The following is a 26,471-nucleotide window of genomic DNA, read 5'->3' as shown; positions in this document are numbered from 1 at the left end:
CCCTTTTATGCAGAACTATTCCTATTACTTCCAGGTTATAGATATACATTTGATTAAGTTTTATAAATATTTAAAAGAACCATGGATACAAAAGTCTGTAGATTGTGACGTCATCAAACAGTTATCGGAATTAAACTATTGGCTGTTAGAGCAAAAATACATGCAAATAAGATTAACAATGTCTGGACTCACAGGCATATGGTTTAGTCGACTGGGGATTATGAAACTGACATGAGCTCATTCTCCCAACAGTATATTTACAAAACCATCACCTATGCTAGTGTTCCCCATCTGTCTCCCTCTCTCACTACACCCCCCCCCCCCTTGCACAGACACACACTGCTGTAACTCCACCCATTCCCCCCTGTGATGTCACTACTTTGTGTCTCTGAATGGTGCTACCATCCAACCCCACTATCAAATAAAAAACAAACCCTCCTAAATAGGTTGAGCTCTCCAGGCATTTCTGTATAGGGCAGGAATACACACTTGAGGTCTGTACACATTAACCATCCATTCAATGCCTAGGCTGTGTTTGACACACTTCTAGAGATGGAGTGGAGGAGCCAGGAAAACTTTCTGTCCTAAGTCATAACAGAGCTATGGGTGATTTAAACCAAATGAGAGAAAATTAAAACCCACTAAAATTGGACACTTCAATGAAAGCAGATGTCAACAAAATGGTAAGTGACAGATACGGCTTTGTGATGATGTTTGCTTCCAGGCATATACTTATAACTGTGTTTATTTGTTAAACCTTTTCCTGCCTGTAGCAATTAACTCCTTCGTGTCTAAATTCCATCCACTTTTTGTGTGCGCTCCCTTTACCAAGTGACTGTGGGCTGGAGAAAACTGTATTCTCTGTATTCAAACTGTGCTAAATATAATGATCCACAGAAGTGTGAGCTTGAAGAACGAACCGTGAACCGCTTAATAACAATTAAGGCATTCACTGATTTTATTCTTTTGCCGGCCTATAGGAGTACAGTATATGACTTTTTTTTTAAACATATACGGTATACTATGTGTGTGAATATATATCTCTATCTATCTATCTATCTATCTATCTATCTATCTATCTATCTATCTATCTATCTATCTTTCTTTCTATCTATCTATCTACTGTATCTATCTCTATATATGTGTATATATATAGATATATAGATAGATATACTGTATATATTTAACTCCATCCCTCTCTCTCTCTCTCTCTCTCTCTCTCTCTCTCTCTCTCTCTCTCTCTCTCTCTATATATATATATATATATATACACAAAGACATACTGTGTATATATATATATATATATATATATATATATATATATACTGTGTATATATGTTTGGAAACTAAATATTATGAAGTTATTAATCATTCTGAAGGCGAGGGGCAATGTACAGTGACTTTTCTTTATCTGTATTTAACACTATTAATAATGGTAATAATGAAAATAACAATGCAAATCATAGGCCATTAATCTAACGTGAATGTAGGTCTGCAGAGTTGCAGTATTGTGGCCAATAAGTTTTATATCATCACTGACAAATACAGCTGCCCTGACAACATTGCTTTCACGTGCACATTTGTCAACCTTATTTATTTAACATATAGCACTGGACATCAGGTTCAAATCATGGAATTTATTAAAACAAATGCTTATGTAATCATTCATTTAAAAAAAAAAAAACATATACGGCTATAGCACCATTAAATGTAGCATTGATATTATGGTACTTTTAGTGCTGTGCTTGTATATATATTATGTGTGGGCCACAGATATAAGCATAGCGTCTAACTGTTTATTTATTTTTATTTTTGAATTGGCCAATTAAAAATATTGGTACTTGTGAGTTATCCGGGCTCCCGATTTTTTGATTGTATGCCTTAAGTTAAGGCATACAATCAGATGCGATGCGATGCGATATCGCATCGCATCGCATCGCATCCGACCATCGGATGCGATGACCCGATTTTTCCATAGAATCAATGTTAAAATGGACTGAGTCCATTTTAACATGGAATTCAATGGGAAAAAGGGGTCCTTTTCATACCCCTACTATCCAAGTGGGCATGGAGTTGGATATAAATCTGTGGCGAGCGTAGCGAGCCACCGAGCCCGAAGCGTGGCGAGCGAAGCGAGCCCCGCGAGGGGACGGTATTCCGTGTCCCCTCGCGGGGCTCGCTACGCTCGCCACGCTTCGGGCTCGGTGGCTCGCTGCGCTCGCCACAGGTTTATATCCAACTCCATGCCCACTTGGATAGTAGGGGTATGAAAAGGACCCGATTTTCCCATTGAATTCCATGTTAAAATGGACTCAGTCCATTTTAACATTGATTCCTATGGAAAAATCGGGTCATCGCATCGCATCCGATGGTCGCATGCGATGCGATGCGATGTCCCGATCCGACCCGATTTAAAAATCGGACGCCCGGATAACTCATAAGTACCAAAATATTTAGTTCTTTTATTAATACCAGAGTGTATATTTTATGTACATCCATCCAAAAAGCCAACATTTCTTATTTTAACTTCTTGTTATTTACACCACACAACAATATATAATCACAGCAAAGCTTCCGGTACTTAAGGGCATCTTCACTAACGAGCAGGTGTCTTATTTGTCAACATATCTTGAATATCCCTATGGATTTCTGTAATTGAGTCGATGGCACAATATCATCATTTATTTAAAATGTTTTTTTTTCCCCCCAAACATGGACACATTTTTGAATTGCAGTAAAACTTTGTTAATCCTTTCCTCTAAGTCTAAAGGTTTTAGACAGCTTGATCTGACTAGTCTGACTAGTTTACATATTAACTGCAATAGAGTGGTAGAATCTCAGCTTCAAAGAGAGAATCCTGCTAAACAGTCACCAGACTGGTGTTTGAAGAGCTTGTACCGCTGCCTACTCAAACAGAGTTGTTGTGAACGAGAAGTGCTAGGAAGATGTTTTTGCTGAGCCATTACAGCAGCAGGGTGGCAGATCACTGGGCTATATTCAGTACATGTGTATGTAAGGGGGATATAAATTATTACTGAGTAGTATACAGAGTACAGCAGTGGTCTGGGAATGTGTTCTGACAGCTTCTGCAAGAGCCCTTATTTTGTATGTCAAAATATTCAACCAGTACTCTTTAAAACAAAATTCTATGTGTGTGTGTCTAGACAGACAGACAGAAAGATAGATATATAGATAAATAGATAGATAGATGAGCGATATAGATTTATTTATTAAAAGTTTCTTATATAGCGCAGCATATTCCGTAGGAATACGGAATAGGAGACAGTGATACAACAAACTATATTTATAGACAGTCAAAGGTATGAGGGCCCTGCTCGCAAGCTTATAGAAGTAGATCAATAGATAAATAGAGAGATAGATAGATGAAAGATATATAGATCCAGTGGGGTAAGTACATCCCAGTTGCTAAGAGGCAAGATATATATCCCCCCCCACACACACACACACAAACAACCTTATACAGTAATCTCTCTCATATATATATATATATATATATATATATATATATATATATATATATATATATATATATATATATATGTGTAGCGGTGGCACTTAAATAACCGGAGGTAACAGCAAATACATTAACTGCAACGTTTCAATGTTTTATTCACACATCATCTTCAGGCAATGATATATAGCTAGATAGATGGATGGATAGATGGATAGATAAATAGATAGAGAACACACACACACACATATATATATATATATTTCAGATCTCAGCCACAGAAGAGATATCAATGGCTTTCAATTAACTGATTCAAACTCACAGGGGAGGAGAGGTGCCCCCTTTGGAGTAGAAGCCCGGAGGCAGATGACTCCATTGCCTCCCAGAGTTCTGTATAGATCAATAGATGAAAAGATAGATTGATAGAGATAGATTGAGACATAGATAGATGAGAGATATATAGAACGATATAAGATAGATAGATAAATAGATAGTTGATTTTTAAGGATGTGTATACTTAAGGTATTGTATAATATAATAAAAATAAATATAAAAGCAGAGAAAAAATATATTTTATCATCTTAAAATTAATAAAAAAACAAATCAAATGATCTAAGTTTCGGTATGAAAATATTGCCACGTAAACATCACGATGACCGCCCCTCTTCTACAACATTCTGTGTTGCACGTAGATAGGGTGTAATCAATGCAGTGCACAGCTCCACGGAATAACCCACGATTGATGCCAAAGAATGAGTCCCGTAGAATGCCCATTTTAACATTTTCCTTGACACGTTGTATGTATTAATCTCTCATTTCATGGTAACTTGCCACTCGCCTAGTTCACATGCAGTTATTTTAATGTGCACCACGGTAGCGGATATACGATTCAAAATAAGTGATGCAAAGCAGCATAAGCAGCCAGTGGTGCAAAACAGAATACATTATTTAGGAGAATGCTTCTAAAGATGTGCTCTGGTTTTGCGTAGTGGTTCTGTGAAGCACACCCAGTTACACCGTGATTTCACAGTCGTTCTCTCAGGACAATGTTCCGTAACTTGGTAACACTGAAAGGGATCTCAGAAATGGTTGTTTTCCTGCATATAAATGTCTTTTGCCTGTCCTCACATTAGTTTTCTGCCTGAGAAAATGTACAGTACTATAAAAGGGCAGCCACTTCTGAAGTCAACGTTTTCCAGCCTTTTTTTTAAAGCTTGCCAATCTTTTCCAAACCTTTAACATCCTAGTTTTGTAACTCCAGCATTGATTCTTTGAAACAGAAACATGTTACACCAGGGCATTGGTCTTTAACAGAGAAAGCAACAGAAATTATTTATTCATAGGCTGCCTGGGCAGCTCTGCAAGGTGTCTGATCCCAATGAAAATAGCCTGCTCCCAGAAGTCTCTATCATTATTGGTATACAATAATAATGTATTATACAGATATCAGAAGCCAGCCAAGAGGTTAATAGAGGGATCAACGTATAAAATGCCAAAGCAAAACAGTAAAGTTTTAGGCCAGCAACATCTACGGATTTCAGTAGAAAAGAAATTCTAACAATTACTTCCTCCTGCTCTTGAGATATTTAAGAATTACGTTTACATACTATAGACTTGGGTGGGACGAAAGTTTCTATCTTCATCATGGATAAGTGGAAGAGAAAGGAATTTATTTACAAATAAGATCACTTTTGGCATCAATAGAAACCATTATGGCAGTGGAAAGATAGTTATACGCCATGGTCAATAATATTAATGAAATAGATAATAATATAATGTTTTACTGTGCTCTGATTGGCAGTAATGTTGTATATGCATGTTATTCTCCCCTGGAGTAGATTGTATTGGCACAGTATTCATTTATCAGGTTATCTACTGAGTCGTCTACGTACTTACCTAATTTACCAACCTCGGCCAGAAAGATCAGATCTATAGAGAGTGGGTTTTTACCACCTGATTTGGGTTACCTATGCTACAATGTAGGGTTAATTGCTCAATATTGTTGTGAAATCAACAAGACCAGCCTACAACTATTTAATCAGAATCCAATGGCGTCAAGGTGAAAATGGGGAAATGTATTACGAATAGAACAAGATGTGATATAAATAGCAAGTAAATTATTTATTACTTATAGATTTGTGTTTATTGTACCATAACGTACCATCGCAAAATGTTCTCTTCTATTCATTTATTTCCACTCAGAATCATCGCTATAAAACTATTTATTATTAATATAACTTACTATAAATGCATAAAAAATGTTCCGATTCAAACGGCTCTGGGGGAGTTCTAAGAGAATAGCATGCATATAAAACATATTAACGTCAATCTGTGCGCGGTAACACAACAGGTCAGGAAACACTTATTGTACAGAAATTACAATCATTCGTCAAGCATCCATAGTACTGGTAAATGAGAGCTGATGCTGTACAGACATAATCCCAGCCATTCTTTTTTTTTTTTTTTTTACTTTCTGAACGCAACTTACTGTACATACATGAATTCAGAAAGTTTATGTTCTTCTGCATAAAGTTTCAAGTTGGATCTGGTATAACAGGATTCAAGTTAATCATTTACTGTTTAATTAAGCCATATTTTGCGCTAGTATTAATGGCACAGAGTAATTAAGGACAACAAATAATAATAATTGTACATCTTGAACTTGAATTATTTAATTAATTGATTATAGTTTGGTGTTAAAAAAAACAGTAAAACCTTGGATTCAACTAAATATATGTTTCTTTACCAACCTGAGCTTGTGAGCCTTATTGATCTAAGCATTTGTAAATTACTACATAAAGTATCAATCCATACAATGTTTTGCTTTGAGTACTAACAGCATTCAGGACCTACAGTATTAAACCAATAGAATGTGTAAAATAATATAATACCAAGTTTTTGATTATTAATGTTACACTAATGTTGAAGTTAAAGTATATAATTGTTCACTGAATAAAGAATGTCTTTCTACAGATTTTATGGCTAGTGTTATGTACTAACACTGCTTAACTGAGTTCCACGGTTGTTGATGTGCCTTTTCACATATGGTGCCAAATATTGGGAGGGAATGTTGGCACTGTTGTGGTTTACCAATTGATTGAAAACCAAATGTGGCTTCTCTGATATAAAACAAAATTTAAGGAATAAATAAAATGAATGCAATCAATGGTCATAAAAAAACTGAAAAACAGAAACTTTTTCTTGTAGAAATACCATGCATAGAAATTGAATGAGGAATAGCAATATTTGACAGAGATGGGTTATTGGGGTCATTAAGTGGACCTGCTATATTGTGTTTTTTTTTTTTCCTATATAGTATGAGTGCTTTGTGGCGTATTCTATAATATATATAAAAAAAAAATCAATAAAAACTACATATAATACACAATAACACCACAAGCACATAGTAGGACATCATGCAATCGAAAGGACATGTCTTAGGCAACCTTTTTTGAATATTTATAAGCAAGTTATAACCAATGCATTTTAAAACATTTTTACAAATTAATTTAAAAAAAATGTAAAAATGTAAAATGTTAGTTTAGCCTAACATTCCAGCATTCATGGTGTTGGTGACCTACTTTTTATTTATTTTTTTATGTGTATTCTCTTTCACTCAAAACTGATAAGAAAAAAAAACATTTTATTTTTGACCCAAGTAACTAATTATTTGGGGTATTCACAATGTGTTTTGTTTTCTACATATAGAACAATTCCTCACAGTGCGAATAATTGGCTATCTTCACAGGTCGTTTCCCCTCAATTAGACTCTAAAACGCTAAGATTAGTATCATGTACTGTTTTCTGGGTTAATCAATTACACAAAGGATCTGATTTCTGCTACATTGTGGAAACCTGAATATCTGTTTAATCAGGACAGCGTAGCAGTAGGGATTCCTTATCTGTCTATGGGACAATCCGTGTATGTAAAAAGAGGAATACAAATGTCAACAGGGGTTATTTTTACAATTAGATTAACAGTCTTCGCTCCCTCTACACCACCGATCAAACATTTAATGAGCTGAAGATAAGTCAGCAAACTTTTATGCAACTTCAAACTTTTTTTTTAATGTAAATTTTTTGTTCTAAAAAAGGATATATACATTAATTAGAATACTTTAAACCTGTATAGGAAATGTTTAATGACTTAAACCCAATGTTAGACAGCCACTCATGTTTAAAAGTTGGGTAAATGTAAATACAATGATATAAACATACATACATACATACATGCACAGTATAGTCCAATGTTTATTCATAAAAGGATTTGTGAAGTTCAAAACTGCCTCCAGATGGCGAATATAACTATTTTCCCTATGTAAATATAATTGCTCTGTCTGGTTGTGTATAGTCTTATTATGTTTGTTATTCCCGTAGTATAAATTCTTTGATCTTTTAAAAATTCACCAGCCCACAAAACAACCCTCAGATCCTAGAGCTAAGCATGTTAAGAAATAAATAGGTTCACTATTCAAACTTTCTTTTTATATGGTATATAACAGTATGACAGAATTCAAAAATGACAGCTTCCTAGTCGGTGACCCGTGAAGCTATTTTTTTTTATTTTTGTTCCATTTATAAAGCATGTAAAAATATAAACAGTCATAGAAGTGGCATTCCCCAGATGTCAGCAGAATATGGGTCACTTCTTGCAAATCCTTTGAATTAAAAAGTAAACATAATACAGTTGTTTTATACTTGGAACACCTAGTGAGAACTTGGCTGAATTTTTACATTCTCGTAATTTAAAAAGCAACCTCAAGCTCAAAATAAAACTAATTGGTCTAAGTTTACTTTGTATGTTGTGTTTGTACAAGACTGTATTGTATCATTGGTCGGAACACTGTAGTACAGTTTTCTTAGCTATGTCAACGATAATGTGTTCCAAATATAATTGCTATAATGGTTTTCTTGGAGAATAAAAAAAAGTAGTGTTTATCTTTCACAGTCTCCTCAAATATACAATGAATTTTATAATTACATTGGATTTCCTTATGCAAGGAACTTGTTGCAATTGTGCGTTATATTGTTTAGAATAAAATGGAAGGAGTTAAGAATTTTATGTCTTTTGTCAGACGAGCTTATCCCTGAGATGTATATTGTTTTTTTTTTTAAATAAAAAAACACGGTGAATTGATCTTGAAAGCCAAGGATGCAGAGGCCCAGTTCAGAGGATTGGGAGAACATCAAACACTTACTGTATATTAGGAGTGAAATCCAGTATACAACATAAAAAGTGATTATGATGTCCGACATGAACACTTGGGAAGATTTGTGCCATGGAAAATATTTTTTTTTTAAATGATATAGGGGAATAAAAGGTTACAGCAGGTTATACATGGATATAAGTATCTTAATGTAAAAAACTTATGGATGAGGGAATATGGAGCTGATTGCCGACAACATAAAAATAGATGAAATACAATATCACACAAGGTGGCAATGATTAAAAAAACATTACCATTGAACAACTTTTTCCTCGTCTGGCAAGTGGTATGATCCCACAACAAAATAGCTTGGAAAATGACATCTCACAAATGGCATGCCTAACACGCAGTGTGTCAGTATGATGTATGGATCATTCACACTACAATATATGTTTGTAACAGAAACACAAAAATATTCTCCAGCTGTATGTCTTTACTGTAGAAAATAATTGATCTGCTCTGAGCTTAGGAATTTGCTAAATAACTTTTAGAATTTCCGAAATCGTCATGATGTTTGCTAACTCTTGTGATGGCGCCTGAGCATATCAGTCCACAAATGCAGTTAAATCATATAATGGAATAGACCAACTTTAATTTACTTCTGCCTACCATTACACTTATACAATTATACTTGATCTAATTATTAATGGATTCCTACTGTGAATGCATTTAAAAAAATTCAATATTTGTTTTTTACCGTTTATGAATCTTAAAGATTTGGGCAGGGATATTTAATGATTTCTACAATATTCAATATTACTGCTTACCAAAAAAGGGATAGGGTCATTCTAAAGATCCAGTTGTTTTATTGGACGACTGTTAATATTTATATTTTACAGTGAAAAATGGTGCCTGATAAATTTATTTCAAAGCAAGTTTCTATGTGATTTTTTTTGCACTTTGTGTTTATGTGTAATAGATCAGGTCATAATCTAATTTTAATTAGCTCAGTGATAATACTATTTTAAATATTATAACAAAGATACATCATGTCTAGCTGCCAATCGAATTTGTTGCTGGACTTAATTTTCATTTTGTGCACCAACAAATAACCATCGATTTTGCAATTGCACCCAACTTCTATTAATTTACATGCCATTTGGGTCTCTCTCTCTCTCTCTCTCTCTCTCTCTCTCTCTCTCTCTCTCTCTCTCTCTCTCTCTCTCTCTCCCTCTTTAATATCAAGCATATTTTTCATCATAGGTTATTTGCTTTGGCTGTGTTGTTGTTTTTTTACATTTTTTTCTGCACCTATTATGTAATAATTGCTACTCAACCGGTTGATTTAATCAGATATTCTTGATTTTTAGGTATTAAAGTTTCACAAAGTTAAATTTTCTTATAATAATCTGTACAGAAAATAGAATAAACTGTGGTTCTCTTAGGGATTCCCCTGTACTAAGCACGACTAAGCAGGATTAAAAGTCCTTGGGTTTATTTAGTATGCCTTTAAACATTGTTAATTTCCAACAATTTTATTATTCCCTTTTCATTGTCAGCTGACAATAAAAAATAATTGAATAACAAAGCACTAAGTTGTAATAAATGATCCTTAACTTTGAGTGTTGATGAGTGATAAATCGTGCAGGCTGGATACTCTTGTACATTTTAATTGAGTGTGCATAATTTATAGTCGACAGTAAGTGGTATACAGAAAGTTCTGTTGAAAAGGGTTAAAATCATTTTGTTGGGTAAAATACAGTGCAATTTATATGATAATTTATTTCTGTGTTGCAGCCAAGAATTGCTCTGCAATAAATAGACTTCTGTCTACTGAGTACTTGATGATTACCAGTTGTTAGCGATTTCCACTAGATTACAAGACTGATAATTGCTTGACATTAATGCAATAGGAAAGCTACCACTCCTCTAGTGACGTCATATTCATTTCAACTAGTAGCTGCCATTGTAGTTAACAGAGCATGTGTGTAAATATTTGATACCGTAGTAAACTATTGTAGGTGAAGAGTGGCGTATACTGCAGAGATGGGCAAAAGGCATGCCTGGGCCTTCCAGTCCTTCACGTCTGCTTCTACCTGGTTTGTTTTTATATTTGTTTACTATAATTTCGAATTCTGGTTTCAAAGGACTGCTGATGTGTTATTACAGGTGAAAGTATCGTTCATTGATTAAATGCATTCATTCAATTTGCCAGATAGATTATTGTGTGTTCCTTTTGACTTTTAGAGGGCTACCACTGATAAAACTATTGGAGCTGTTCAGGCTCACTATACTGGTGCCCCTGTAGGCTCAGGTGCTTTAAGGGGGGTGAACTACACACAAATGAGCTGGCAGGCAGGTAGTCTACTCTGTACTTTGCAGTTTCTTAGGGGGTATGCAATCCAGGATCAAGGATGTCGATCCCTCCCTACAGCCGTGATCCTGGCCCGTTTGAGGTCTGATCGAATGCAGAACAACAGGCGGGACTCAATGTCCCACCTGTCGATCATCGCAAAGGGGGCGTGGTCGTGAAAAGGGTGGGATTGCGACAATCCATGGCCGTTATCGGCAGAACAGGCCTGACAGCTTCTAAAGTCGGGCCCGTTCTGCCATGATCCTGCTTCAATGCTGTCGCTAAAGACAGCATTAAATAGGGAGCCACCGCTATTTCCCACGTCAGAAATAGCGGCGGCAGATTGCATACCCCTTAGAGTGAATAAATAAGTCAGTACTGCAGTGTAGAAGCACAGGGCAATCTACCACTCACTAGCACCCCAGCTCCCTTGCTGATGGCTGCCCAATCCAGGCTCTGAAGTATAACTGATCTATACCATCATCATCCCATATCAGAATAATACAGAATGATGAACATATGTAGTCTGCACAAGACAGAGGAAGACAATTACTCAGTGCTGTTAAAAGAACATTCTAGATTGACAAAAACATCTACAAATGACTAATAATCCAATTGATGTAACCATGCTGTGTAAGCATTAGAGCATTGGTCAAAGCAAAACTGTGCATGTGTAGTTGTTGTGTCTATATGTCTGCACTACATGATTATTATTTGCACACTGCTTACTACTAGTCTGTGTGATACTTTGTGCAAGACCGATATAATAAAAAGCACCGATACTCTGTTAATAGTGATTGTGAAAGCCAATACCAGGTCATTTTCTTAAAACCCTGGATTTTTGGGATATCTTGGACTGAGTTGGTCAATAAAATAAATCTTTCATGGCCCCACAGGAAAAAAAATAAAAGTCATGGCCCTGTAGCACAGGCCCTCAGGAAAAAAAGAACACTTTCAATTTTCTGGCCAGTGGATACAGCATGGGCAGCTGCCATTAGTGTGACTGGCACTGACAATCTCTAGTGTCACACCCCACCAGTCCACCACGCGGCTCGGTCTGGAATAGGACTCTCTGGAATGATGGCAGGTGGTGGTGGGTAAGCTAAAGGGGTGGGCTGCTGTGAGCCTGCGTAGCGTGACATCATGCAGCGCACTGCTGCACAGCCGGACAGTCTGTAGTGCTCATTGTTGTTGACCAGCCAAAAAAACAAATATGCACATGCACCACTTAATCATGAAAATCCTGGGATTGGAGGCTACAATACAGAATCCTGATATTTCTGGTCTGAAATCCCAGAATTCTGAGTAGGGTGGCCAATCATCTGGACTCTGGATCGGGACCGGCGGGATCCCAGAATGTGGCACAAAGTTTGCTGGGATATCAATCCTGGGAGTGGAGTTTCTAATCCCAGGATTTTTGGATTCAGATGCTGCCCGGCTTCTCCCATCCCTAGCTGTGCGGCTCTGCTCAGTGTGACATGGTCAGAGGTCACACTGCGCAGGCCGTGGTTGCAACCCACGTCCACCTGCCTCGGTCTCAGCCGCACCGCCTGCCTCCCAGCTGCATCGTCCACCTTGTTCTTGGCTGCACTGCCCGATTCCCAGCCGCACAGCCCATCTTGCTCCCAGTCGCACCCACTCATGTATAAAATATGCAGGCAGCCAGGGCATTGTTTTTTTTATTAGGGAAGCCAATCCAGGAATTTTTCAATTCCAACTCCCGGGTTTGAAAAAAATGCCCTGGGATTGGTTTGCCTAATCCTGATGATCCTAGACGTGGGATTGGCCTCCTAATAGTGATGCACATTTTGTATATAGAAATCTGATCCACTCCAAAACTAGGGAAAAGTGGGGTAGGCAGGTCAACATTATCATCGTTCTCCCTCCCTGGAAACTGAATATGACATACGGTATTTAGAATATCCACTCAACCTGACATTTAAATGGTCATTTTACAATCGGTAACATTATAAGTCCTGTTAATAAATATAGTATTATTATTTTTCTATGTAGCATTATCATATTCTGTACTTTTATACTGTGGTATTATACAGAAACATCAGTCAATGCCCTAATGAAGCTTATAATGTAATTACCTAAAACATACATAAGACACAAGTTTGGATTCAACATACAGAAAATCATAAATAGTGAATGTTCAGGACCTGAAGGTAACTTTTTTCGTTTTATATCGGTTTCAGTACACTATCCTCATTCTAGAGATAGGGCAATAAAAATACTTTTGTATGCAATTCATTCATCCTTGATGGGCTGACAGAACATCAAAAGGCTTCTTACATTACTTTCTGTATATGCTTCCAGTTTCTGCGACCTGACTACTCTTTGACCTCCAAATAGATTAAATCACAGACATCATGTATATACTGATAAAATCCCTGCATTTAAACGATCTTCAGGGGAACCAGGTTTGCGTGAATATAAATAACTGGCTACAGGGTGGCAAAACAGCTCAGACAAAGAGTCATTGCTACCTATTCTGCTTGAGCAAAATGAGTTCACAGATGACAGACCACGGACTACAATGCATGTTGGGGGAACTCATCTGTTTATCATAACATAATGCTTATTCCCACAATATAACTAGTACACTGATAGCGTCTTAAGATAGTATCTGTATTAGATGAATTGTTGTATTGGATGTGGTAATGGTTAGCATTACTGCCTCACAGCGCTGAGGTCATGGGTTTGATTCCCACCATGGCCCTAACTGTGAGGAGTTTGTATGTTCTGTCCGTGCTTGCGTGGGTTTCCTCCGGGTACTCCGGTTTCCTCCCACAATCGAAAAATATACTGGTAGGTGAATTGGCTCTCAACAAATTATACGTGGTAGGTAATATAGATTGTAAGCTCCACTGGGGCAGGGACTGATGTGAATGTTCAAATATTCTCTGTAAAGCGCTGCGGAATATGTGTGCGCTATATGAGAAACTGTTAATAAATAAATAATGTCAACAATTAATAAGGTTCTCAATATATCATTTTATATATATGTTTTCTATTAATATATGTAACAAGCTGGAAAAGTGTTATAGCGAGAAAAAAAGAAGCCACCCCCCCCCCCCCCCAAAAAAAAATTGTACTGTAAAATTTAACTGTTCCGTAAATTCGAGCACATGCTGTCTAAAAAATCGTTCAGGATAGCAAAGAGTTGGTTAGTGCAATTTTATATTAAACGCCTCCTTGTTTTTAAGTTACAGTTTTTAGAGATTTGTTTGTGGGGGTTTTTTTTCCCCTCTACCCCTGACTTTCCCTTGCGCTGTGCAGAAAATACAGATTATTCTTTCATATGTGGATACAATGCACCCACCCTGCTAAGAAGCATGAGCTGAGTGGTTATTAGATAAAGAGATCAAATATATTATAAGGAAGAAAGATAAAATGGGGTGAGCGGAGGTTTGCGCTGAACTATCCAGAGAGATCAGACAATTCCAGAGAAACAGACAATCGAGTCCAACAAGTGAATTCCAGAGGAGCCAACAACTAAGAAAGCAAGAAAAATGGCCCAGGCTAAAAGACTGTGACTGTTCAAAGGTTAACCTCTTCATGATTGTCAAAGCACTGAAATTATCAGCTTCATAAACACAGTCCATATGCCGGCTTTAAACTTCCATAGTGCCGTAGTGCCACACACATAGATGCCCAGAATACAAAGCTTCGTGTGTTGGTTTTATGATTTCCTCTAACAAGTCCCTAACTGTGTAATGGCAGGAGAAAGCAGAAAGACTGTGATACAATCCACACAAATACATCAGCACATGTTTTTTTCCGGTACTCTTGGTTTCCAATTTGTATGCAAGGATGGAATAGCAAATTCGCTGTAGAACCACCAAAAGTTCTAGCATGTATAATTTGAAAGCTGCTTTCGTAAGGGGCTGAGGAATCCTTGGCTGCTCTGACTGCAGTGGCACTCTGACGCCTGGTACGTACAGTATAGTGTTTCTGATAAAACGTGGGTCGCAGTAGGTAGCTGGCAGACATTCAATACTATCTTTTGACATCTCTTACTTGGCGTGTGAGCGAGGATTAAAATAAAACTGGGGAAGTACATTAATGCACGGACAGTGGTTTTTGGGGAATAATAGCGAGTTCAGATTACAGGATTTTCCTTCTTTTAAGAAAAACAGATAATTTTTTTTATTTACAAAAAAAAAATATATTGTGTATGTTATGTTGTGGTTTGATTAAATACAAAATATCAGCAGTGAATCTGTCAATTCGAAAACATAAAAGAAAAAAACATTGAAACAGGAAGCATCTAGGAACGTAATAAACAGGTTTTTTTTTGTTTGTGTTATCATCTGGGGGTCATTTATTCCAGATATTACAGAGAGGTGACAAAACAAAAAATGCTTTATTTTTGTACCATTCATCATTGTGACCAATTTTGTGTATATTTGGCTGAATATGCAACCAACAGTGTTTGGGGAATTCAAATACTAGTGGAAATTTACCATAGACTATTTCTTCCCCGTATAAGTCATAAGCCTGATGTCACCACTTATCGTGACTATTTTCAGGACCCACTGAGGAACAATGAATCCCTGATAATAATTACCCTTTTTCTCACATTTTGTAACAGTGAAGACGCATCGGTCAAACTTATCATGGATTCTAAGTTTATTTGCCTGAGATAGCAATTTTTTTGGAAGCTACTGTATTAACGACACCTAATTGGATTGACCGTAAAAAAAAAACAATAATCACTGTAATGTACCATTTTTAGCAGAGAAATGTATCATTGGTGGGGCCTACTGAAATGTGTGAAAAAAAGATCTTTGCAGAAAAGAATGGGAAATTTGGCTTCATTCGGCATGGATCAAAACTAAAATATTTCTTAAATGGACAAAACCATGTGCACTGCAGGTGGGGCAAATATAACATGGGCAGAGAGAGAATAGGTCCATACACACTGGGCGACTATGCCCAGCGTGTATGGACAGCGATGATGACTATCATCGCTGTGGGGAAAGCCGCTCAGTGCATACACACTAAGCGTCTTTCCCCCTGCCCGGCGCCGACGGAGGGGGTGAGGAAGGCATTGCATAGCGGAGCGCTATGAAAAGCAGATAGCGCTCTGCAGATGAGCGGCTTTCCCAGCAAGGATGCGGGAGCGTGCAGCAGCGCTCACCGCTCATTGCCGGGCCATACACACTGGGCGGCTTTGAACTGAAAGCCGCTCAAACCTGTTGTTTTGAGCGACTTTCAGCTCAAAGTCGCCCAGTGTGTATGGGTCTTTAGATTTGTCTGAGTTATATTGTTTCTGTGCAGGGTAAATACTGACTGCTTTATTTTTACACTGCAATTTAGATTTCAGTTTGATCGCACCCTACCCCAAAATATCTCTCTCTGCATATGTTATATTTTCCCTACCTGCAGTGGACATATTTTGCCCATTAGAGAATAAACTTGCTTTGTTATCCTTACTGAATTAGGCAAATTGTCAGCAGCACAAGTGGAAGATCTGGTCATACATATCTAACCTCATATTATTCCAAGCACATATACAAAAACACTTTTGAATGTGCAAACGTAAAATATTTTTAATGACAATTAAAATTAATACATTATACAAATTTTAGCAAAAAACAAGATCATCAGATATTAATTTATTAGATTGTTGTACTTTTAACGACTGACCAGCCCCAAGCATCAGGCCAACCACAGGAAGCTTAGTGAAGTTTTTAGAAAATCGTCACCAGCAAGTTTGACCTTCCCAACCTTCAAGTTCACAAAATAATTTCCAGGACATAAAACAATAAATGAAACATTAATGTTACAAGCAGCATTTAAGTAAAAAATAAAACACTAGTAAAACATATCAAGAGGAAACCTAAATGTAATATCAGGCAATATTTTTATATGTTGTTTTGACATTAGTCATTAACAATGTCATGAATTACAAGCCTACAGATTGTAACATTGCAGAGGCAGAACTCTGAGAGGCAATGGAGTCATCTGCCGCCGGGCTCCTGCTCCCAAGGGGGCACCTCTCCTCCCCTGCAAGTTTAAATCAGTTAAGTGAAAACCGTCAATATCTCTATTGTAAGGGAGTTCTGAAATATGTGTTCTCTCTTTCTATCTCTCTACCCCTCTCTCTAAATATATATAGAGCACATACATTTCAGAATATATATATATAATGTAAAATGTAAGGTTGTGTGTGTGTGAGGGGGAGGGGTCACCAATATTAATCTTGCCTCCGGGCAACTGGTACAAACTTACGCCACTGTAACATTGCGCAGGCAGACAGTAACATCATATTGTGACGTGATTGTAATGTGTGTGACTGGAGGACAAATATGCTCTGTGCCTTCTAATTTTATTATTATTATTACACGGACGGTGTAATGGTTAGCATCAGTGTCAAAACTTGTGAGTGGTTGGCTCAGGTACAAAAATATAATATTGGCGCCCCCCCCCCCCTCCTCCACTCCAGCCCAATTTCTCAATACGCCACATAACAGTGGGTAGCAGCAGTGGGCCCTTTAGTCCTTAGGGGCCCCGATGCAATGCATCAGCTTCACCAGTGGTACTGTAGTTCTGCCTCTGGTTAGCATTGCAGCCTCGCAGAGCTGAGGTCATGGGTTCGATTCCCACTGTGCAGAGTTTGCATATTATTCTCCCCGTACTTGTGTGGGTTTACACCGGGTACGCCACCCACAATCCCCCCAAAAATACTGGTAGGTAAATTGGCTTCCAACAAAATTAACCCAAGAGTTTATGTGTGTGTGTTGTAGGGAATATAGATTGTAAACTCCACTGGGGCAGGGACTGATGTGAATGTTCAAATATTCTCTGTAAAGCGCTGTGGATTATGTGTGCGCTATATAAATAACGTAATAAATAAATAAAAGTTAGTAATGAAAGGTTTATCATAATGAAAGTAATGAAAGCAAATAAAAACATTCCTATTAGTCAGATTTTCCTGTGAAGCTGGCATGGTATAATGCAGACCTCCTATGCCCCTTCCTTAACTCATCACATGAGGAATATATTATTTGGATTTCATCTCTGTGAAATCAAAACCTTATGTGTTTTGGGCTGGTATGAAAAATATGTTTTAAGATTATCTATACTGTAAAAACGATATCAATTGTGAATCATAACTACATTTAGCAATGGTTTACTATATTTCGCTACAGGCAGAGTAAGGTATGGCGTCTACCTCCACCTGCTCAGTAAAATTTGCACTTTGGGGGCCATGGGGCACCCTCTACCTGCCTGTGGCTGGCTTACAGACTCTGCCTTTCATATTTTGATGCCATAGTTACTAGCCGTGACAAGTTTCTGTCACACGTATGTAGAGAGGTCCAAGCATGTCACGGTGAATTGTGCTGGCTACTCACCAATTACAATGGCTTCAGGCCCGAGCCCTCAGCATGGCGAGTGTAGCGAGCCCCGCGAGGGGACGACGATTACTTTACATGTATTCCATGGCAAGTGCAGCGAGCCCCACAAGGGGCCGCGGAATACATGTAAATTAATCCGCGTCCCCTCGCGGGGCTCGCTACGCAAGCCACGCTTCGGGCTCGGTGGCTCGCTGTGCTCGCCACACTATATAGAGTGAGCTCCATGCGTAGTGGAAAGTGGAGTTATGAACAGGTACAAAATCGGATGAAATCGCGTGCGATATCGCATCTGCCGCCGTGAAACTAAACAAGTACCAAAATGGGCACCGTCACTGATGTTCTAATGTCGCATTCTCCAGAGTGGTAAAAACACAACATAGTGACAAACATCAGTGCAGAATCATTTCCTCCTCACAATTTTACGATCAAATAAATTGTACTTACTAGCCATCCTTAAGTGAGGTTAGTTCAGGGACTGGTAAGAAGTGGCCATCCAGCTGATGTTGAACTACACATTCCATCAAAAATAGCAAAATTGTAAAAGGCCATGCTCCAATGTGTAGTCCTACAGCAACTGGAGGGTCACTCACTTTTGCTGCTGGGTTACAGTACATGGTTTTGGGTAGGATTACAATTCTGGTTGTCCTCTTTGCTTCTAAATGGCAGCCACCTTCACAACATACTGTAAGACAGAATACAAGGAAATAAAGAGATTATGGGTTATATTCAATGCAGGGTCAAGACTGTCAGGCTGGCCTGACAGCCGTGATCCTGTTCGGCTCTTTGCCGGCTCAACACTGATTTGGCAGGCGGGATTCAATGTGCCGCCTTCTGAGTGCCGAGAAGGGGGCGTTTCCATGATAAACTGCCACAAATCATTGAGCTACGGTCGGGAGCTCAACGATTCTAAGCCGCTCTCGGCAGAATGTGCCTGACTACTTTGTAAAGTCGGGCAAGTTCTGCAGAGATCCCTGTCCAATGCTGTCGGGAAAGACAGCATTGAATAGGGTTCCACCGCTATTTCCCCCCTCGGGAATAGCGGCGGGAGATCGAATATCCCCCTATGACAGTGGTGGGGAACCTCAGGCCCGGGGGCCGTATGCGGCCCCCATAGCCGGTCTGAGTGGCCCTCCTACCCACCCTGCAGCTCTGCCATGAGTCAAGTACAGGGGACTTCTTGCGAGAGGTTGGTAGTTCTTGCGAGATTCCTCTTAATTAACAGCAACCAAAGACTATCAGTCCTATTCAGCGGCAGCTGCCGGAGCGTGGGACGGCTGCAGCAGGACAATTTGTAAGATTCATTTTTATATATGGCCCCCGAAGGATTTCTCCACCATAAAAATTGGCCCTTGGCACAAAAAAGGTTCCCCACCCCTGCCCTATGAGGTCAGAAGTGAATGAGTGAATGAGGGAGTAATACTCCCTCATTCACTTCATTGAGTAATACTCAAATGTGTAGTGTAAGAAGTGTAGTGGTGTGTAGGAATAGAATGGAAAAAATAGGAGTGGGAACAAATATGATGAGTAACAATGGGTGACACCCACAATGGGTTGGGTGGTAAGGCACACATGGGAAGAAAGAGACAGACGCACATAATAAAACAAAAAAGATAGACTAAAACAAATAAAAAGGAAGAGTTTGTATAGGTGCATGGGCAAACACTACAGTAAGTAGTGCATCCTTTGTAAATGCCTAGGCGTTGCCTCTCTTGGGCAATATGTGGCAAAGCCTTCGAATATATCTGACAAATAATTGTCTAGCAATCCAGGAACTATACAATTATAGTTTTAAACATACTGTAATACGGCCTACACACATGCCGATATTAAGGTATTTTCTAAGCGATTTTGCTTAGTTTGGCAAAGTCGCTTAGCAAATGCCCTCACATCTGCGTATGTGTGGGGGCTATATTGGCAGCAGTGCGCGTCCCCGCGCGTCTTTATCGCTGGCCGAGATTGATGGACAGTGTCCATCAATCTCGGCATCGGCAGGGTTCTCCCACCAGAGAACACTGACGCTGTCTGCTCGCTTAGCACACAGATCTGACAGCTCGCTCTGTGTGTGGGCTGTCAGCTCTGTGTGCTATGCGATAGCGGCGCAGCACAGCCCGACCTAGCATAGCTAGGTGGTCCTACACACATCGCTATGTGTGTAGGGCCCAAAACTCTGGTATCACTGTTTATTTGTGTTTACAATTCTGGTAATTTTAGAATTAATTTTTTTTTTTATTTGATAGTCTCATTTGTTGATTATTGTTAAAAGACCAATATTACTAGTGTGACTTTGTATTTTCTAGATCTTAATATTGAGTAACAAATGTTGGAAGACAAAAAAAAATTCTTTATAAATCACCCTGAAATAAACACTGTGGGTGAAATTTACTAAGATGGGCAACCAATCAGATACTATATATTATCTTCTAGAACAGGGGTGGCCAAACCTGTCCTCAAGATCTACCAACAGTTCATATTTTCCAGGCAACCTGTGGATCTATAGTAGGAATGAATGCAGCATGTTTGAAAATGTGACAGTTAGTAATGACTACAGCTGTGGACCATTGGTAGATCTCGAGGACCGGTTTGGCCACCCCCGTTCTAGAAGGTGCAAAATAAATAAAAAGTAGATTGTGATTGGTTGCCCACAGCAACATACCATGTGAAATACAACTCCCATCTTAAAAATGTCCCCTTGTGATATGTAGGTCAGGGGTTCCCAATCTTATTTTAATCACGGCACCCTAGAGTATAAGAATTTTTTTCACGGCACCCCTAGGCCAAATTTATTTTAATTAGATATGATTTATATGCGATTCTTAGGGTTAGATATGTGGAAAAGGGCAGGAATTGCTTCTGTTTGTACACATTTTATGATTGGCAGCCACCAGCACTGGTTTTGCTTATAAATAATTAACCATTAATAATTTGAGTTGGTCCTGGTCTACCAACCCAGGGCACCCCTGCATGTGTCCCAAAGCACCCTAGGGAGCCATGGCGCACAGTTTGGGAACCACTGATGTAGGTGTTGAAAGAGATGTGTGCAGGATGTGTTTTAAGAATGGTAAACCATGCATGTTATCCTGTTCCTGAAACACCATGTATGGACCATATAAGAGATATCACTTCTTCCACCAATTTACTGTTAAAGTAAATTGTTTACAATAGCACTTCATTCACATGTTTGAAGAGTTTTCAAACTCCATTAGTTTGAAAATATAATATGAAGGAGATGTTTTACATTTGTGTGCATGAACCGGAAAAATCTGAAAGAGAATTGGGCAAAAAAAAATATTTGCTTTTAATTTATTGCAAACTAAAAGACGCATAATGTAAAAAAAATGATAAAAATAATAATAAAAACAGTAATAAATCAATGTTACCTTATTCTAACTAAATGACAAATTCTTACTATTTTGCTTAACTTCATATTTACAATGTTTGCCTATATTCCAATACAATTTTATTTTGATTTAAAATTTAATAAATGTTAATTTCAACCTAAAAAATGTAACATTTATCCTGTATGTAACAAACTAACTTATATTATAAAATAAAGCATATTCAATATTTAGTATAGATTTTTTTTTTTTTTTGTAATGCCTATTTCATTTTATTCACTCATATCTTTACTGGCGACAACATCTGCTACACAAAGAAAACATGTTCACATAAGTGCATGAAATTTAAGTTAAAAAAAAGTAGGATTTTGGATTCTTCCAACTGATAACATTTTACATGCATGAGGCTTTTTAAAATAAACACAGACAGCTTCATCACACGGAGAACAGGGGGATTTTCTTTGCTTGTCAAGGAAATAAATTCCTTGGAAAAACCACGAACTGCAATTAATTTCAACATTTTAGGGACAGGTTTCTAGGGAGGGATGTGGTGTCTGTATTCAAGAGCCTGAAATATTTTGCGTAGCACAAATTAATGCTAGTTTTTTTTTAACTCATTATAAAACAAACACATTTATTTTAAAAAAAGAATAGTTTTATTGTATGTATATTGAATCAAAATGAGAAAACCAGTGTTTAAAAAAATACAATTATTCAAATTCCGTCTTTGGTATGGTTCCCTAAAATCTTCAGTAGAAAACCACAGACCACAGGAAAAATATCTCATCTTTCTCCGACAAGGATTTCTGGATCATTGCACAAAACCGTAGGAAATATCACAAATTGATTTTTCATGTTGCCCTGAATTTTTTTTTTAAGCAAAATTAAAATGGATTACCTTAATGTCTATAGTAATGCAATATATTGTTAATCACTTCACATAAAGTGTGCATTAATCTCCATTCTCCTTGTCTATTCAAACAAAATCTCATATAGTCTCTCGCTCTCTTTCTCTCTCACGCTCTTTCTTTCTCACACTGTCCCTCTTTCTCTCTCCCTCCCTCTAACTCTCTCAACATATTGAAAGATAAGTGGTCACAAAAATGTAAAGTCTTAAACTCACGAAGGAGACCGCATTTGAGTATTATATAATATACCCAGCCGTTAATGTAAGGATCTGGTATGATTTCTTGTCAAGCTGAACAATATGTCAAGTTAAATGCAACATATACCATATATACTCGAGTATAAGCCTACTTTTTCAGAACATTTTTTATGCTGAAAAAGCCCCCCTCGGCTTATACTCGAGTGATGGTCCCACTTGAGTCAATAAGTTTTCCCAGTTTTTTGTTGTAAAATTAGGTGCCTCGGCTTATATTCGGGTCGACTTATACTGGAGTATATACGGTAATATTTTAGCAAGGTTAGAATTGCATTCTAGAATAAAAATAAGTCAGTTTATTACAAAATATTTTTTTGGGGTATTAACATTTGTTTAGTCTTTTTAACTCATTTTGTTTATTTGCAATTTGTATGACTTTATACTGTACTTAAGAAGTGAATTGATTTAGGAGTACTTATACATTTTATGTTTTTGTTTCTAGGCATTGGAATCTGGTAGTTGGACCTTACACATAGGGGTGTATTTACTAAGAGGGGAGTTCTATTTCAGATGGGATTATGCATAACCAATCAGATTTTATGTAGTATCTTCTAGGTGCTACAGTATATAAAAAAGTAGATTACGATTGGTGATCCCATAGAAATATCCCATATGAAATAGAACTCCCATCTAAGTTAATAAACTCCATAGAGCACATCGGGGGTTATTTTGGTTCACTCTTTCTGACAAATTCCTTTTTGGATGGACAAAACCATGTCGGGTGGGGCAGATGTTACTTGTGCAGAGAGAATCAGATTTGGTTGGGGTTTTACTTCAAAGTGAGATCTATATTGCAGTGTAAAAATAAAGCAGTCCATATTTTCCTTTCATAGAAACAAAATAACTCACCCAAATCTAATTCTCTCTGCACATTTTACATCTCCCCCCTGCAGTAGACATGGTTTTGTCCATCTAAGAAGGATTTTGTCAGAAAGAGTGAACCAAAATAACCCCCATTGACACATGTTAATGTGAAAAAATAAATTGGTAGACATTTGAAATCAATTGCTTAAAACATTTAGTGATGGCTCCTTTACTTCCATAATATAATGTGTGCAATCCTCCTCAATATGGTGTACGGTATATTTTACCATTATCATCTGATACTGCACTCTCACGAACTGAACAGGTGTTCAGCTCATTCAGATTTAAAAATGTTCTCATCTATTGCCAACAGAACAGGTTTTTAAGGGAATTCCAATAACATCTTAAACAAGTCATTCAGTTTATTTTACTTAGCCAAATATGTTGAAATGTAAACTACTGTATAATACATTTTTTCTGGCCTGTTAAAGGATTTTGAGTTATGAAGATGGAGACTATTTCATTCAAGTAGGTTCCTGTATAACTTTCATTAAAGTATTTTTGTTTATTGTTTGTCTATCATAACTGAAGTATGATTGTATTAGGGTAGTGATCCTTATTAGTCTTGAACAGTTGGTATGTTTTGGGGCCTAATTCAGATTTGATCGCTGGGCTACGAATCTTCACAGCCATGCACACAGGGGGAAAACCATTCACAATCTAATGGTTTTCCCCTGGATCTCAGCTTCCAAGTAAGTCTATACTTACTCGTAAAAGCCATGGGGAGATAGAGGCCGCTGCTGGTGTTATCGGCCCTCCCTCCCAACTGCCAGACAAACCTCTGGTTTTCGGGGCACTCCAAGAAAATGCTGGATTTGCCACCCACAAACAGCCATGAGCTGTCAATCTTTTTGCTAACATCCAGCGATGGCTATCCATTGCTGGCTTAATTTGCAGGGTTACCTTGTGCATGCGCATATTACTAATGCCCCTTTCCCACTGCAGGCTTTACACGTGTAAATGCCGTTTTTTTAGCCTTTTTAAACGGCTAGAGCTGCAGTGGGAAAGCTCCAGGTTGCTTTACACGGGTAACAAATACCGGTTTTTGTTACCCGTGTAAAAAGCAGTGTTTTTAACGTGTAAGAGCCGTTTTTTCGGCAGTGGGAAAGGGGTAGCCCTTACACGTTAAAAAAAAAAGGGCATGGGGTCCCCCCCCACTGCCGTAACCAGCACCAGGCTGAAGGAGCCGGGGCTGGTATTAAAAAAATCAGGAAACCCGACAAATAGGGGTTCCCTGATTTTTTACAACCAGCCCCAGGCTCCAGGTCCGGGGCTGGTTCCCAAAATACGGGGGACAAAATGACTAGGGGTCCCCCGTATTTTAAGAACCAGCCCCAGACCAAACAAGCCAGCAGGGTAATGTCACAGCCGGGGGACACTTATAATATAAGGTCCCGCGGCCAAAACATTCTCCCTACCGACCAGTCAGCCTGGCCAGGGGCCCTGGGGGAGTGGGGACCCCCCCAATAAAGGGGTCCCCCCCCTCCAGGACTTACCTGACCAGGCTGAAGCCTGGTGCTGTCCTCGATGCCCCTGGGCGGTGGGCATCGAGCTGATGGTATGGTGTAAAAAATAGAATAAAAACCATTGTCTTTTACTGGTGAACTATGAGTCCCAGCAAGCCTCCCCCACAAGCTGGGACTTGGAGAACCACAAGTCCCAGCCTGCGGGGCATTAAAGGGCCCGCTGGGTCTTGTAGTGCCACAGTAAAAGAAAGAGTTAAATAAACACACTGACACACGTGAAAAATAAAAGTTTAATACATACATAACACATACATACTGATACTTACCTATCTTGAGCCCGTAGGTAGCCCTGGTCCTGATGTCCTGGTCCGTGTCGGCGTCTGTATCCATGTCGGCATCCCTGTCGGCGACGGCGTCAGCGGTCCGTAGTCCGAAGAAATCCATTTGGGAAGCTGTGGAAGGAAACCATACTCACCTGTCCCAGCGCGACGTAGTCCAGGTAAGGTCTTTGCAAAAAAAACAAACCGACACCCGAAACCAGACCGGACTGACGGAGACGCACGTGTGTTTGTTTACATCGTGCGGCTCCGCCTCCCGAATGCCGCTATTGGCCGCCTTGCGGCCTAGCGGCTCCTGATTGGCCGCTAGGCCGCAAGGCGGCCAATAGCGGCATTCGGGGGCGGAGCCGCACGATGTAAACACACCGTGCGGCTCTCTGCCTGTTCGCTTGGTTCGGGTGTCGGTTTGTTTTTTTTACAAAGACCTTACCTGGACTACGTCGCGCTGGGACAGGTGAGTATGGTTTCCTTCCACAGCCTCCCAAATGGATTTCTTCGGACTCCGGACCGCCGACGCCGTCGCCGACAGGGATGCCGACATGGATACAGACGCCGACACGGACCAGGACATCAGGACCAGGGCTACCTACGGGCTCAAGATAGGTAAGTATCAGTATGTATGTGTTATGTATGTATTAAACTTTTATTTTTCACGTGTGTCAGTGTGTTTATTTAACTCTTTCTTTTACTGTGGCACTACAAGACCCAGCGGGCCCTTTAATGCCCCGCAGGCTGGGACTTGTGGTTCTCCAAGTCCCAGCTTGCGGGGGAGGCTTGCTGGGACTCATAGTTCACCAGTAAAAGACAATGGTTTTTATTCTATTTTTTACACCATACCATCAGCTCGATGCCCACCGCCCAGGGGCATCGAGGACAGCACCAGGCTTCAGCCTGGTCAGGTAAGTCCTGGAGGGGGGGGACCCCTTTATTGGGGGGGTCCCCACTCCCCCAGGGCCCCTGGCCA

At 38.9% G+C, this 26,471-nt stretch overlaps 1 protein-coding gene across 1 annotated transcript in view; it reads left to right on the top strand.

Moving 5' to 3' along the window:
• Positions 1-416: 416 nt before the first annotated feature.
• The window catches only part of LOC146042465 (netrin-1-like), a 109,429-nt gene continuing 83,374 nt past the window's right edge, over positions 417-26,471 (top strand). Inside the window, exon 1 of the mRNA XM_083162457.1 lies at positions 417-683. The gene's annotated coding sequence lies outside the window, so the exon portion shown is untranslated. The remainder of the gene's footprint in view (positions 684-26,471) is intronic.

This window comes from Crinia signifera, chromosome 19, assembly GCF_055691185.1.
Source record: "Crinia signifera chromosome 19, ASM5569118v1, whole genome shotgun sequence".
In the NCBI taxonomy this organism is placed as follows: Eukaryota; Metazoa; Chordata; class Amphibia; order Anura; family Myobatrachidae; genus Crinia; species Crinia signifera.
The sequence above is the reverse complement of the archived record's forward strand: the minus strand, read 5'-3'. Positions and strand labels throughout refer to the sequence as shown.